We start from the raw sequence: 16,554 nt of genomic DNA on the forward strand, positions 1-16,554 counted from the left end.
CTGGGGCTTGTTAGTGTTTGAATGTTGCTCAAAGAGGAAATCAGAGATCACTGATGAATCATAGTTTCTGTTAAGCACAAAGCAATAAATCTAAAGAACATGAGGAAGAATTAGCCTTGATCTGATCCATTAAGAGGGAATCAAAAAAGGAAGTCTACAAATTGAATTATTTATTAATTTTTTTTACCTGGGGTTGAGGAAGTTTAAGTACCTGAGAGGAGGAGATAAACAGAAGTAGAGGGAGGACACTCATGAAGAAGAGAAAAACCTGGGAAGCTCCCTGAAGGGAAAAGAAAAATGAGTGGATTGGAGATATTTAGAAGTATCCCTGGGTAGCCTTGAGGGTAGGCAAAATATATTGACACAGTAAATATCTTAAAGAAAGAGATTCTTGAGAGTGGAAGAGTGATGGTTTGAAACAGGAATGGAAGGCAAAAAAAAAAAGAGAAAAATCATGGTGTCAATTATTATTCCCTTTAACCTTTCAACATTAACATTGTCTACTTATTTTCTGTCCTACTTAATTGCCAGGCTGTAAAATCTACAGAGACAATGAGCATGTCTTTTTATGTTTTCCTGTCCTCAGCACTAGAACAGTGTCTTCCACATAGTAAGTGATGAAAGGAACTGACCTTTAGGGAGATCTGCCTGCAAAGGGAACATTTTATTAAAAAGGAAAAAAAAAGGTTGAGGGTACATTTCCAGTAAAATAGGGGTTTCAGGAGACAAGATGGCAAAGATGTAATCAAAAAAGTAAGTTGTGGATACTGGGATGGGTGTACTGTAGGAGAGAGGGCCTGAGGGATTGGCCTTGAGGACAGTTCGCTAGGACAAGGGTGAGAAGCAAAGCAGGCTGACATGGCCTCAAGCTGAAATTCTGGCCTCAAGTCATTAAAATATTACAACAGCCAAAGAATCTTGAGCTCTTTAATGCCAGATTGTGTGTTTTGTTTGGGGCCAGCAATATGCAGGCTTTACTTGGGAATATAAACGGAATAGTGGGGAAAATTTTAACTGATCTCTCAGTGCCTAAATCATTATCCTGGAATATAGTGAATTTATTTGAGTCACTTCAGTGTCATCTCTACCTGTGCCTTCCCTTTTCTTGACTTTTTTCTTTTCACTTTCTCTCTCTTTCTTGCTTCCATCCTTTTTTTTCTCCCCTGTTGTACCTCTCTCTCTTATTTCCTTTTTTATTATCAACCCTTTATTTTTCTCTTCCTAATCATTTCTCATTTGTGAGGAAGTGGGAACATTTATCAGATGGGAGTGAAAACAGAAAAAATAAGATGAAGGAAAGAGAGGGGTTTGGAAGCACAATGAACATGTCTTTCTGTTCCTTGTTATAAAGAAAAATGCTGTGTTTGATTATGCATCATTTGTCCAAGGTGAACAGTGGGCAAGAACGTAGGAAATTTGAGATCAAGGGCAGTACTGAACCTGAACTCAGAGACACTCGCCCTTTGATTCTAGCTTTGCCATTTACCATCTGTGTGATTTATGACAAGTTCTTTATCTTTTCTGAGTCTCAACTTTCTTATTTCCAAAATAGGAATGTTATTATCTAACTGTGGTTAGCAGAAATATAGCCCTCATGATTTTTTGTTCCCGGGAGTCACACCCTCTGACGTGATGAAAAGGGACTTTGTGGCTATAATTAATGTGCCTATTATGTCAAGTTTAAGATTGGGAGATGATCCTGGATCATCTAGGTTGGGCCACATGAAACCTTAAAAAGAAAAAAGGCGAAAGAGCAATTCAGAGGGATCTGGAGCCTGGAAATGTTTGATGATGGAGGGGCCCATGGAAAACAGGAGAAGGAGAGAGTTTCTGCAATGGCCAGCTTTATTTCTAGAGGATCTGGAGTCCAGGTTGAGGGCTGCAGCTCCAGTCAGTACTTTGATTTCATCACGGAGACACTGAGCAGAGAATTCAGCCACATTGTGCTGTGCTTCTGACCTACAGAAATGATGAGATAATCAATTTGTGTTGTTTAAAAGTGCTGTGTTTGTGGTTATTTGTTATAACCACAATGGAAACTAACAAGAGTACCAATCATATTGCAAGAGTTAAAGGAGTTGACATATGGATTAGGACTCCAGGGAGTCAATAAATCACATCCCTTTCATCTCCAAATATAGAAGCATCTGAGAAATAAGACACAAAAGACAAGTGGAAAACTAAAAGCTAGTGTTATTGCTGATAAAGGCTGACTTGGTTGATATGGCCTCAGTGTGTGCTCACCATGGCCTAATTCTTCACTCAGGAAATAAAGTCATATTTTTAGTCATCCACACAGTAAAATGACCTGAGCGCCACCACCCCCCAACCCCCTTTGTAGGGGCAGACACTAATCACACAGTTGAGGTCACAGAGTTGCTCTGTCCAAAAGTTGGCAGACCTACAAGACACAGAGACTGCATATCTTTTGGGCTGAGCATGACTATCTCCTCCTCACAAAATCACTAATTATATAAGTCATGCTTGTCCAGTGACTAGAAGGAGACTAGAAGGGCTATTCCAGCTAAAAATACTTCCTCACTAAAAGACAGCTCAGGAGCATGAGATCCTTGACAAAGAATCTGGCATGAAATAAATGCCTCCTATATTGTTTCAAAAAAGCGGCAATGATTTTGCTTTCCTGACACATCCCATTCAACATGGCTCTTTTTCCAGAATGTGGCCCTACTTCCTGCCCTGAACCAGGGCCCAGGGGCCTTCATATTGATACCTGGCTGAGGCTGGTATCTCTTGTTTGTAACCCCTCATGGGACTGCCCAGCTCCCTTCAGCTCCTGTTCTGCTGCCCTTTTGCACGGACGGGTTGAATATCATGATCACAGGGCCATCAGATTCTCCAGGTTCCCTGCATTCACCCTGGGAACTCTAAAGATCTCTTACTGAACTTGACTATTCTTAGACTTAATCCAGTAGTGGCAGTCTTTTTCCTAACTCTAGAGGCAGATGAAACTGATAAATCAAATTTTATACTTTTAACCTCTTATGACCCTGCTAAAGTGAAGTGAAAGTTGCTCAGTCATGTCTGACTCTTTGCGACCCCGTGGACTATACAGGAGCCAGAATATTTCTAGGCCAGAATACTGGAGTGTGTAGCCTTTCCCTTCTCCAGGGGATCTTCCCAACCCAGGGATCAAACCCAGGTCTCCCACATTGCAGGTGGATTCTTTACCAGCTGAGCCACAAGGGAATCCCCATAACCCTGTTAAGGATGTCATAATCTAGTGAGCACAAAATCATTGCTGTAATTTCATGGTTACTATTAATCATAATTTATGATGCTACACAATGAGCATAATTTCTATGCCTTTTATCAAAACAAATTTGATTTAAAAGTGATATAACATAGAATGATGTTGGTGGGAATTTGAGATTAGGTAAGGAAAGGTGTAGGTGTAGTTCTCTGGTGAGGATTCTGAAGAAGCCTCAGAAATCACAAACTTCAATAGTCACTGTCTTTAAATCTAGGCTGGCTCTGACTGTAATACTATTTTATGCTCCTCTTTCCCATCCAATTAAAATTCCAGCAATTACATGGCATTCCAGTTGTCTATTTTTACTATTTGCGTAAAGGCAGGCAATCATCTTAGAGTCATAGGATTTGGAAAGGAAGTGAGAATAGTACAAACTCCACTTAGCTAAATCAAATGCACTTTTTTTGAGCTTCATAAAAAGAAAAATGTATATTTATGTCATGGCACTATCAAGATGCAGGGTCAATCCAAAACATTTGTGAATATTGGTATGTTCATTAATAAAAGCAAAAATAAACAAATGAGACCTAATTAAACTTAAAAGCTTTTGCACAACGAAGGAAACTATAAGCAAGGTGAAAAGACAGCCTTCAGAATGGGAGAAAATAATAGCAATTGAAGCAACTGACAAAGAATTAATCTCAAAAATATATAAGAGGCTCATGCAGCTCAATTCCAGAAAAAATAAATGACCCAATCAAAAACTGGGCCAAAGAACTAAACAGACATTTCTCCAAAGAAGACATACAGATGGCTAACAAACACATAAAAAGATGCTCAACATCACTCATTATCAGAGAAATGCAAATCAAAACCACAATGAGGTACCATCTCACGTTGGTCAGAATGGCTGCTGTCAAAAAGTTTATAAGCAATAAATGCTGGAGAGGGTCTGGAGAAAAGGGAACCCTCTTACACTGTTGGTGGGAATGCAAACTAGTACAGCCACTATGGAGAACAGTGTGGAGATTCCTTAAAAAACTGGAAATAGAACTGCCTTATGACCCAGCAATCCCACTTCTGGGCATACACACTAAGGAAACCAGAATTGAAAGAGAAACGTGTACCCCAGTGTTCATTGCAGCACTGTTTATAATAGCCATGACATGGAAGCAACCTAGATGTTCATCACAGCAGACGAATGGATAAGAAAGCTGTAGTACATATACACAATAGAATATTACTCAGCTTTTAAAAATAATGCATTTGAATCAGTTCTAATGAGGTGGATGAAACTGGAGCCTATTATACAGAGTGAAGTAAGTCAGAAAAAAAAAACAACCCACGAATACAGTATACTAACACATATATATGGAACTGAGAAAGATGGTAATGATGACCCTATATGTGAGATAGCAAAAGAGACACAGATGTAAAGAACACACTTTTGGACTATGTGGGAGAAGGTGAGGGTGGGCTGATTTGAGAGAATAGCATTGAAACATGTATATTATCTTATGTGAAATAGATCGCCAGTCCAGGTTTGATGCATGAAACAGGGTGCTCAGGGACAGTGCACTGGGATGACCCTGAGGGATGGGATGGGGAGGGAGGTGGTAGGGGGGTTCAGGATAGGGGACACATGTATACCCATGGCTGATTCATGTAAATGTATGGCAAAAACCACTACAATATTATAAAGTAATTAGCCTCCAATTAAAATAAATAAATTAAAAAAATCTTTTGTTCTTGCTGCATTTCTGTAAAGTACCTGTGAAAAATCTATGGGGTCTTTGAAAGGTTATTTAACTTCTCTATGCCTCAGCTTCTCATCTGAGAAAGATCAATTTCATAGGGTGTTTCTGAGTGTTAAATCAATCACTCTCTTGCTTTTTCTCCTTAGACTCACACACACATAGAGCTTAAAATAAAGCCAAATATATGAAACTATATAAACCACTGCTGTTGTTCTTGTTACCTCTTAACACTGTTTAAATTGAATGTCATATTTGCATCATATTTACCAGTAATTTCTATTTGTGAAGTGTTTTTATAGTTTATGAAGTTTAATCTTGTCCTATATAATTAGGCCAGGTAGAATTATACCCATTTAATAGATGAAAAAAATGAATATTTAAATTATAAGAATAAAAATAGTTAGATTCATAATTAAAACTTATATTGTCAACCTCCAGCCAGGATTATTGCTATCATATAGCCATATGAAAACTATATGAATCTTAGAATAAAATGTTTTGAGTTTTTTCCTTCTCATGGAAGTTCTACTCAGTACAGTAAATGTACAATTATCTTCAAAAGAATAAAATTTAATTGCAATTTACTCTGAAGATGTTTCATTCTCAATAGTCAGTAGTTTTGATGGAGTAAAAGGAAACACATTTCTGTGTTCTCTGAGGCATGAAGTGAAAAGTCACTCAGTCGTGTCCGACTCTTTGCAACTCCATGGACTGAATTCTCTAGGCCAGAATACTGGAGTGTGTTCCCTTTCTCTTCTCCAGGGGATCTTCCCAACCCAGGGATCAAACCCAGGTCTTCCGCATTGCAGGCAGATTCTTTACCAGCTGAGTCACAAGGGAAGATATGAAGCGGTAGATATTATTTCTCAACTTATAACAGGACTCCTTGGCAACTGGTTGCTAATGAAAATGTTTACAATCCCCAAACTGAGAGGAAACATTCTTTAGAAGAGCAGAATTTAAGTTGTTTCAGTAGAGCAGTGATTACATTGACCTTTGCAAAATGCTCTAAAGTTGATTATAAGAAACTAGACACTTCAACAAAATAAATAAATAAACTTTAAATGGTAACAAGAAATTCCCAAGAAGGCACAGACAAATCAGAGCAAATCATACAATGAAGGCCAAAGAAATCACAAATTTCTCTGGAAATCAGCCAGTGAGGTAAATATGAAGGAAATATGAAATACATGATGGGATGGAGAACATCCAAATGCGGTTCTTCTCCCTCAAGGCCAAATGGACACAAATGTGCTCACCAAACAGAATTCTAGCTCCTTGGCTCCAGTAAATCCCTGGGCTTCTCCCATGCTTTACTTTTGAGTTAGTGTAGTCTCTGAAACTACACTTTCAATGAACACCATATCAGATTCTAAGAGTACTAAATTTAAGAATAACTGTTCTAGCTTTGGCTTCAAACTTTTCTTAATAATTTTTTGTATCCTAAGGGTGGATTCTGAGTTGGAAGAAAACTGGGGGTGCTGTGCACCTTGGGAAGACAGCAGAAACTTCCACTGAACTGGTTAGTAGGATAGAGCCTCATTAGCTTGGAGGGAGTTTGGACACCAGGAAAAAATGATTAAACATTACCTGAGTCAGTATTAATCAAGCATTAGAACTAAATTTTGTCTATTCTGAGCAAATATATATAAGAGGGGAATTGGAGGCTCAAAATATTCTTGATGGCCTTGGGGATTTGATTTGGGAAATGAACAAAGGCCAGAGGGGTTCTAAAAAGCTAGTTAATGGAAGAATGACAAGGTTATATGGCAGTAAGGGACTGGTTCAGACTGCCACTGACGTCAAAATGGGCACTCCTGAATCACGTGCTGTCTCTTAGCTCTACTGGAATGAGAAATATCACCCCCTTTGGTATCTATGGAGCTGATCTTTCATCAAAGCTACACAAATGGGGACATTGAAAACAGGGAGATAAGATTCTAACAGGAAGTAGAAACTTAAATGCTAGGCAACATGAAGAAAAACATTAAATATCTACTAGAGCTCTATCAGGAGAAGGCAGTGGCACCCCACTCCAGCACTCTTGCCTGGAGAATCCCATGGGCAGAGGAGCCTGGTCCATGAGGTCGCTAAGTCGGATGTGACTGAGCGACTTCAGTTTCACTTTTCACTTTCATGCATTGGAGAGGCAAATAGCAACCCACTCTAGTGTTCTTGCCTGGAGAATCCCAGGGACAGGGGAGCCTGGTGGGCTGCTGTCTATGGGGTCTCACAGAGTTGAACACAACTGAAGTGACTTAGCAGCAGCAGCAGCAGCAGCATACCCCATTCAGCCAGGTTTAATAACTACTGATGGTAGAGAGCATACATTCCCCAGCTCTTTCTAGTTTACCCCTGCTCCCATTCACTTTTGGACTTATATATCTCTGACATATTTTTCTAATCAGAACTTTCTCCTTCCTTGTGCTCAGTATCTTGTCAGTACAACCACTCAGTATTTCCCACTTATTACCTACTAGGGTTATATAATTTTCTGAACATGTTTGAACAGGTTGAATACAACCTGGCTCATTTCCTTTATTGAATACTATCTGGTTTTGTTAGCAATACATTCTGAGGACAGATATTGGCCAAAAGTAAATTGTCAAAATTCCCTATTTTGCTTCATTGCAAAGGCTGTCGTTCTAGCAGGAGTATACATTCAGCACATACATGACATAAAACATGTGTGTGTGTGCATGTGTGCATGCTAAGTTGCTTCAGTCATGTCCAACTCTTTGCAACCCCATGGACTGTAGCCCACCAGGCTCCTCTATCCATGGGATTCTCTAGGCAAGAATACTGGAGTGGGTTGCCAAGCCCTCCTCCAGGGGATCTTCCAGACCTAGGGACTGAACCTCTGTCTCTTATGTCTCCTGCATTGGCAGGCAAGTTGTTTACCACTAGAACCACCTAGGAAGCACACCTCAGAGATATCATGGATTTGGTTCCAGACCACCACAATAAAGCAACTATCGCATACAGTGAGTCACATGAAGTTTTTGGCTTCCCAGTGCATACAAGTTATGTTTATACTGTACTCTAGTATAAGTGTGCAATGGCATTATGTCTATAAAACAGCATACGTATCAAATTTAAAAATACTTCATTGCTACAATATGCTAATCACTATCTAAGCCTTCAGCCAGCTGTGAATTTTCTTTTGCAATAGTAACATCAAAGATTGCCAATCACTGATCACTATAACAAACATTGTGGTTTAGTCGCTAGTTGCTAAGATGTGTCCAACTCTTGCAACCCCATGGACAGTAGCTTGCCAGGCTCCTCTGCTTATGGGATTTCCTAGGCAAGAATACTGGAGTGAGTTGCCATTTCCTTCTCCAGAAGATCTTCCTGACCCAGGGATCAAACCTGTGTCTCCTGCATTGCAGGCAGATTCCTTATCCACTGAGCCACCAGGGAAGCCCATAACAAATATAATAATAGTGGAAATGTTTGAAATGTTGCAAGAACTAACAAAATGTGAGGACAAGTAAGCAAATGCTTTTGAAAAAATGGTGCCCATACACCTGCTTGACACAGGGTTGTCACAATCTCAATTTGTGTTGTAAAAAAACACATTATCTGCAAAGCCCAATAAAACAGAGCAGAATAAAATGAGTTATGCCTAGTTGTTGAAAGTTGAAATCGAGTGCAGTCAATAAGAACTGGAGAGTTAAGCCATGTTTTCCACATAAAGACAAAATTGCCCTGGTTAGTTCATTTGTAACTAGGCATTGTTTCAGCCTTATTACGTCCTTGTCTGATAAGCTGGCCTATGCAGTAATAATCAGAACTTTCTCTTATTTTTCTTCAGCTCTATCTGCTTGTATTTATCACTTTCGAATGTTTGGTTGTTATTTGATTACTGATGTTAAATGTGCAGACAATACCTTTAGTGCTAATACGTCAAGAGAACAAAGGTCTACCTAGAAACTTTTAGGTGATCATCAGCAGATATAAAAAGTCACTTTATTCCAAAACTGATAATGTTTTCGAGAACCTATCTCTGAAGTTGGAACAAAGGTGGAACTGATGTGTTCTCTTCTCCCTTCTCCATGGAGGAAGCAGAACAATTTTGACATGAAAATTGGATGTTAATCCTTTGCCAAAATTCTCTAGCAGCGTCTCATTTTATTTTCAATAAAATGTAAATTCCATATCTTGGTCCACAAGGTCTGAATGCTTTGTACTCGTTTCCTCTTTTCTTAATGTGCCATTTTCTCTCTTCCTTACTATACTGCAACCACACTGAACACACTCACCGCCCAGGTACACCAACATCATTTCAAACTTAAGAAATTTGTTCTTGTCAGTCCCACTACTTGGCATCCTCTTTCCCAGTCTCTTGAAATACCGTCTTTTAATGAGGCTTCAATTTAACATTTCACAACATCAGCAAATCTTCTCTGATAGGTGACTCAATCTATAATTGTCTCTCCTTTGTCCAATTTACTGTCACATCATCTTAGTTTTTTTGATGGCACTAAAAATATCTCATTTATGTATTAATTCTCTTCATTGAAATAGAAGTTCTGAGAGGGCAGGGATGAGGTTTATCTTGATCATGAATGAATCCTCAGTGTCTTAATATCATTTGACATAAAAACTGCCAATGGAGAAATGTTTTGAGTGACTAGTGCTGACACATTTGTAGTAGAAGAGACATTATAGAGGCAGTTACAGAGGGCTCACCTATGATGATGATAAAAAAGTAATCTTATATGTCTTATCAAGGCTTGTTTGAGGTATAGTTGGGTCATAGTACCACCTGCATTGCAGCATCTCTTGATGGTGACAGTTAACATGAGATCAATTAAATTATTGAATTCTGGAATCCAGACCTATCTCTTCCTTTTCTTTTTTTAATTCCATGACTACGAGGTCTATAGTCACTAAGAAGAGGAAGTTCTTATAATGGTAACATACTAGATGTGGGAAGGAAAAAGAAATCTATGGAGAGAAAGCAGCGTTACCTTGAGTGTAAAGACATAAAAAGAAGAATGTTAAGACTTTCTGACCAAAGTGGGTATTGTTTAGGGCAATTATAAAACATAAAATTCTTTGCAGGAAGGTTAGAGTATTGTTAGGATAAGGTTAAAGAGTAGATCATAAATCCTGGAATAAGAGTATAGACCTGATACAAAAAACTCTTGGGGACAAATGTAGTCTTTGTACAGGGAAGTGGCCCAAAGACAGCAACATTTATGAAGTGCAACCTGTCAGTTATAAATTGGGCAAATTCCAAATGGGGGGAAAGAGAGGTTAGGATACTTAAGTTGCACAATTACTGTTTCAATACTTGCCAAGAAGCTAATTGCTTTTACTCAGATAAATCTAAACTTTAATATTGGTTTGAGGTCCTTTGCCAGAAGAACACTGACTTCTCTTAACTGCATAAATTATTGGGATTTTGTTACTTAGAGAAAGAATAAAACAGTAGTAGTTCTTCACAACTGTGTAGAGAGAGAATAGCTGATATGTTGGTCTGAACTGATTTTTTTTCTTTTCTTTCCTTTTTTCTCTTTCACATATCCTATCTCCCATTCTCATTGTCTTTCTTTTAAGAAGACATTTTAGAGAGCTTTTAATGTGTGTTCAGCAAGATGCTAGATATCATGGGGATGTGTGAGAAGAAGACAGCTAGACTCAGTTTAAGACTTTGGAGGAGGAAGTGATGAGTGTGGGCTGATGCTGGAGGAGGAGCCACAAATGTGTGACTGACTACAGGTCTGCTTTGACTTGCTCACAGGCGCGTTTCACTTTTTAAGGGCAGGGATTTCTCTCATCTCCTCCCAGTTGGAATTTAGTAACCCCAAGAAACTACGCCTCAGAATAGTTTAGAAGAGAGAAGAGACAGAATTTTTCTACTCAGTTTCCTCCCATCTCTCGATTCCCATTAGTCAAGAGCAATGCCCTGCTTTACTGGATGTTACTGGTCAGCACCTTGGTGGTCAATAATAAGGACGACAAATCCCACACTCCCATTTTTTATTGCAGTATGCAAGTGGATGGGGATTGGTTTGTTGGACACGAGAGACGTAACGGTCTGGGACCTCAGCTTGACCACCAGCCAGCAGAGAAATCTTGGCAAGGGGAATGGCAAAGGCAGCAGCAGTGTGACCCACAGGGAAGAAGGCATCTTTGTAAATGAAAAGGTGGCCAAGGGACTTTGAGGAGACACAGAAGATTTTTGTCTAACTATACAGTAGTGAATGAGTAGGACACTGGATATATGAGTCTAGTTTGGGAGAGTGATCTGATCTGGAGATAGATAGGTTGGAGTTATCCGCCTATAGATGCTGATTAAAGCTTTGAGCCGTCTGAGATAACTAAGAAGGTGAGTGCAGCTGGAGAAGAAAATAGCAGCAGGGGCTGAGCCTGGGGCTACTTCAACCTTACACCACCAGGAAAGAGAAAACCACAGTGCAGAATTAGGAGCGAACAGTGGCAAAAGAGAACAAAATAGAGTGTGATGTCCTTGAAAGCCAGTAAACAAGTTATATTAAGAAAGAGCAATCTTTAAGTGTTTACTTTGACATGCATGCATAGATCATCCCTAAAGCAGGTACCTAGAAACAGAAAGACTAAGTTATACAGTGTGCACCTTTCATATTTTAAGAAACTCAAGTTGCCCTGAAAACTGTCTGCCCCAGTGTAAAATCAGTACTCTGAGAAAGTTTTCCAAGACTCAAACATTTAAACCATTGTTGACTTAGGAAAAAGTAAATTTCATGAGTGAAAAATGATATACTCCTATTCTTTCAAATCACATTTATTTAATTATTACTGTCTTTGGATACTTTTTAATATATTTAAAAGTCAACTGTTTTAATTTTTTGAAAAACTGTCCTTTCCCAGTATCCTAGTTGTTTGCACCTTTCTTACTGACTTATAGATGTTCTTTATGCTATGTACTAGTCCTTTATTTTGTAATATATATTTTGTATATTTATAATATCTTATAATTTTTTCTTCCAGCTTTTCTCCATCTGTTAATTTTGTTGGTGCTGTCTTTTGTCAATGATTATTAGCACTTTTGAGATAGCCACATCATTTTTTCAAGCTTTCTTAAACTAATTTTACCTTGGAAAAATTTTAATTAAAGGGCTCAATATCATAGAGACTGTTTTCTTTATTAAAAGTCATGTTTCTCTTTTTAGATTTATTCATCTGGAATTTGTGTTTGAGGTAATTAATAAAATAAATGCATTCTATTTAAATATATTTGTCCGTGTGGAGAACTAGAACCAATAATAATTAATCATTCCAACTGCTAATTTGTCATACAACTTCCAAACACGTCAAATTCCCACTTATGCTTGATCTTCAGAATTTTCTATTTTGTTTGTCTCTACTGCCTTGAAAATCCTTCTATGTTGAATATCCCCAAGACCATCCACAGGTTTGATGATTTGCTAGAAAGACTCAAGAGAACTTGGAAAAGCTGTTTTACTCAGCCACAGTTTCCTACACCAAAGGATACAAATTAAACTCAGTCAAGGCAAAAGGTGCAAAGGCCAGGGTCAAGAAGAGATTAGGAACAAGCTTCCAACTGTTCTCTTTCCTAGAGTCATTGAATAGCATTTAATTTCCCAGCAACTTATGTGTTAAGGTGTATGAACTTTTGTCAAACAGCCTATTTCATAGGAGTCTTGGTGTCAAGGTTTCTATTAAGAGTCGGTCAAGTAGACATGGTTTATTGTCTAAGTGGCTGACTTTGGTTACTTATTTTCCAGCAACTCCAGAGGTCAAACTGAAAGTATGGTCCAAGCACCCCACCATGTCACATTATTAGCAGAACTATTTGGCATGCCCCCAAGACCTCATGTATGTACATACACTCTTAACAGAAAGGGTATTTTAAAGACTTTTCACTCAGGAACCAATCCTTTCCTTGGAATGTGACAGTTTTGAACACTCCAAGCCTGTTGGTTAACGCTTAACTGCCATTTTCAGCTTTCTCTTTCCATTTTGAATGCTGTCTATACTTTTAAGTTTTCCTTGGTGGGAAGGTTGGTCCGAAACCATTAGTGAGCAATTGCAGAAATATAACTCTGCCTCAGTAACTTGGAAGTATTGCTCTATTGATGTCATGTATCGAACAAACCTCATGTCATGTGTCTAATAGCTCATGAAAATGGATTTTTACACTTTATTATATTGCTTTTCCCCTCTGATGACTTTCAAAGTTTCCCTTTATCCTTAACATGTGGAAGCTACTCTACCACATGTTCAGGTGTGGTTTCATTTATTTCTTGCTTTTAAAATTTGTTTTTATTTGCTTTGCATTAAATGGACTTTTGTAATGTGTGGAATCATACATTTCTATAATTCTGAGAAATTATTTCCCATTATTTCTTCAAATATTGACTTTCTTTGATTTTTCTCTATTACTTTACTCTGAAATTCTATTGAAATTAAAATTTGAACTTCTGGATTTATTCTCCATGCTTCTGAACATTCTTTGACACTTTCTAGAATCAACTCATTTTTTTCCCTTTAATTTTCTTTATTTCCACAGTTTAAAAAAATGAAGCACATAGACAAATGGTTTTTCATAACAGATTACAAGTGGGTCCATTCAGACCTGCTCTCAAGGTGCTGTCAGCCTCCAAGGGGCTGCCCAGCTAGCAGCTATTATTCATGTGGCCAATGGGTTGATCTGGATGCAAAAGCATGCAGCCCTCAGGGTGGCAAGTTCCCCCTCCTCTGGTCTATTCAATTAGGTTAAATGGCATCAGCGTCCATATTTACAGATGTGAGGTGTGGCTATTCTAAGCAGTTCTCGGAGTCAGCAATGGGTACCTGGACCTGGGGCCAAGGAGGAGGTCGGAGTGACTCTGCCACCACTGTGAGCTTGTCTCCCTCCTTCCTAAGGGGACGAGGGGCTGTGCCTGCAGTCAGACCCTTCCAGGAGGGTTAAGCCAAGTAACTGTATGTGTCCTTTTCATCACCCACTCGCTCCAAATATTCTTTCTCGATCAGAATGTCAATGCATTTCTTAATCACTGAGATCTGAGGCTTGAATATTGAGGACAACTGAGTCACTACTTCTCCAAGTAACTGCTGGTGTTTCACAACCTTCCTCATTTTCATTATTCTCACAATAGCCGCCTGGATCAGCAGTTTGCGATCTTCCTCAATGTTTTTGTACATGGTTTCTTGTTCCCGCTTCTGTTCAATTTTCATTGGCAAGCTGATATTAACCCTTAATTTCTTACTTTTATAACCAAAATGTAATTTTATTAAGGTGTCTGGCTTCAATTCCACCTCATCAACATTTGCACTTTTGTCTTCCAAAACCAGTAACTTAAACTTCAATAAAATCTGTAAGACTTGTACCAAAATGTCCATTTTGATCTGAGTGCTGTCTGTCAACTGTTGAACGGTGTAAGCATCTTCCATGTTGTACTGGAGCAGGACAGCCATCTGGAATGTAGATGCATGCAAAGTGTAGTTGTTTTTGAAGTAGTTTGTTACTAATTCTCCTTCAGACAGTTGATATGCCCATGACAACTTTCTGTCACTGTAATAGCTGGCATAAAATGCTGTGAAGCGCTGATAACATGGTTCCAGCTCTGATGGCAAAAGGACTGTACAAGATTCCTCAAAGGGCCACCATCCGTAACTCAGAACGTGAATACTGAAATCTAAGTCCAAAGGCTCTGAATCCATCAGGTGCTTTTTGAACTGCGCATTCAAAGCTTTGCTTACACCAATGTCTTGAAACATCCGCTGAAGTTTGGAGGTATACTCAAAACCACAAGCTTGCTTTAACTTTGAGATCATGCTTGCTTCAGCATCGTCACTTGCACTGTTCTGACGGACAAGCCTTTTGGCCAGCATTTTCGTGTAGAACTTCTGAACCACATCTTTGTCGTCCATATACTTGAAGACTGTCATCACGTGGTTAAGTGTGTCTTCTAGTTCTGCTTCTTCTGGGTTCTTGGAACTCTTCTTCAACAAGGAGTCACAGTATCGAGCCAGCAACTCGGGGGATTTGCTGGATGTCTGAGCCATTTTGGTAACTGCATTGTTGTTTATGAAGCCACTGCAAGCCTTGTCCAGTGCAGCCATGAAGTCAGCATGGTTCCTGAATGCTGATATCACCAGGGTATTGTATTTTTTATGGATATTCAACACTATCTCTACATACATTCTGGGGTCATTTAAAGCAGCTTCTCCACACTTCTCAATTGCTAAAAGACCCTGATTATGAATGTGTGTCTCCAGGAGTTTTTTAAATTCTCCCAGGCCATTCTTGATTCTATATGTGAGCTTATACATGCGACCCAAATCTTCACACTTGTTGGCGTTCAGTAAATTCTGAAATTCTGTGAGGAAAATCTCTAAGTGTTTCTCCACAAGCACCTGCCTGCATTTCCTGACTAGCTTGCCCTTGGTGCTCTGGTGAAGGTAGGCCTGGGCCCTCCGCCGCTCCTCCAGCAGAAAAGCCTCCACCTCTTTCATATATTCGGTAACTGGGTTCTGCTGCAACAATTCAGTACTCTTTCTGGTATAGTATCTCTCTGTTTCAGCCAAAAACTGAGATTCAAAGTCTTCTTTGTACACTGTTAGCAAAGGGCCCTCCTCAAACTGATCATCTTCATTCACCCCCAGTTCCATGTAAGACTGTATAGCCCCACTTATCAGTCTTGTATTGATGGATTCACCATTTCTTTCCTTTTCAATCAGTTTTAAAACAGCCTTTGTTACTTGTTTATTCAATGGCCTGAAAAGACAATCTCTCCAAGTCACCATTGCAAGAGAATATATTTCACAAACTTTGTGTCCTTTATTTGTCATATTAAGTAAATGTTTATTGAGGCGGGCACAAATCCCATTCAACACTTTGCTCGAAAACCGGTAATCTTCCCATTGTTGAGTATAGAACTTCAGTATTCCTATATCCATCAAATCTTCTCCATCCTTAGGAAGATTTGTCAAGTGATTCTTCAAAAATTCTTTAATTCGTTTGTATAATTCAAAGCCAACATTCTCATCTTCCCTCGGCTTCTGCTCCTTTTTTGATTTAGTCTGGTCTTGAGGGGACGCATATAAACAGTGGTTATAAAGAAGAGTGTAGAGTTCTATGTATCTGGATTTCACCATACTTTGTCTGGAATACACTTGCTGGATTCCCGCTCTGATGTTATCCCAGAGCTTGTCAATGCCAACATGATTCAGTTCACTGGGATTCTGGCTCCAGTCCGATGACATTGTGAGTAATTGTATCAAGTTGTCCACAGTTTTTATTCAAGGTACAGCTAATTCTCCATTAGATGAAGATACACAGTATCACTGAAAATTTATTCACAGCAGCTCAGAAAGGATGTTCTTTAATTGTAGAGAATGAAATCTCACCGCAGCACAAACCTAGAAGGGAACCTGCAAGTAAAGCAAACACCAAAGTGATTCCAGCACTGAACTGAATAAGCACAAACACCTTGCTTGGAGGTGGGCTCTCTGTTTCTATTGTCTTTTGTCTTCATAAACAAATCCACTGCATTGTAAATATCAATACATGTGAGCTGCATTTCCCAGATGCCTAAGTGGCTCCTGTGATAGACATCTCCACCTGGT

At 39.0% G+C, this 16,554-nt stretch overlaps 1 pseudogene; it reads right to left on the reverse strand.

Moving 5' to 3' along the window:
• LOC102185528 lies at positions 13,891-16,191 on the reverse strand (annotated as a pseudogene).

Source organism: Capra hircus, chromosome 4 (assembly GCF_001704415.2).
Source record: "Capra hircus breed San Clemente chromosome 4, ASM170441v1, whole genome shotgun sequence".
NCBI lineage: Eukaryota > Metazoa > Chordata > Mammalia > Artiodactyla > Bovidae > Capra > Capra hircus.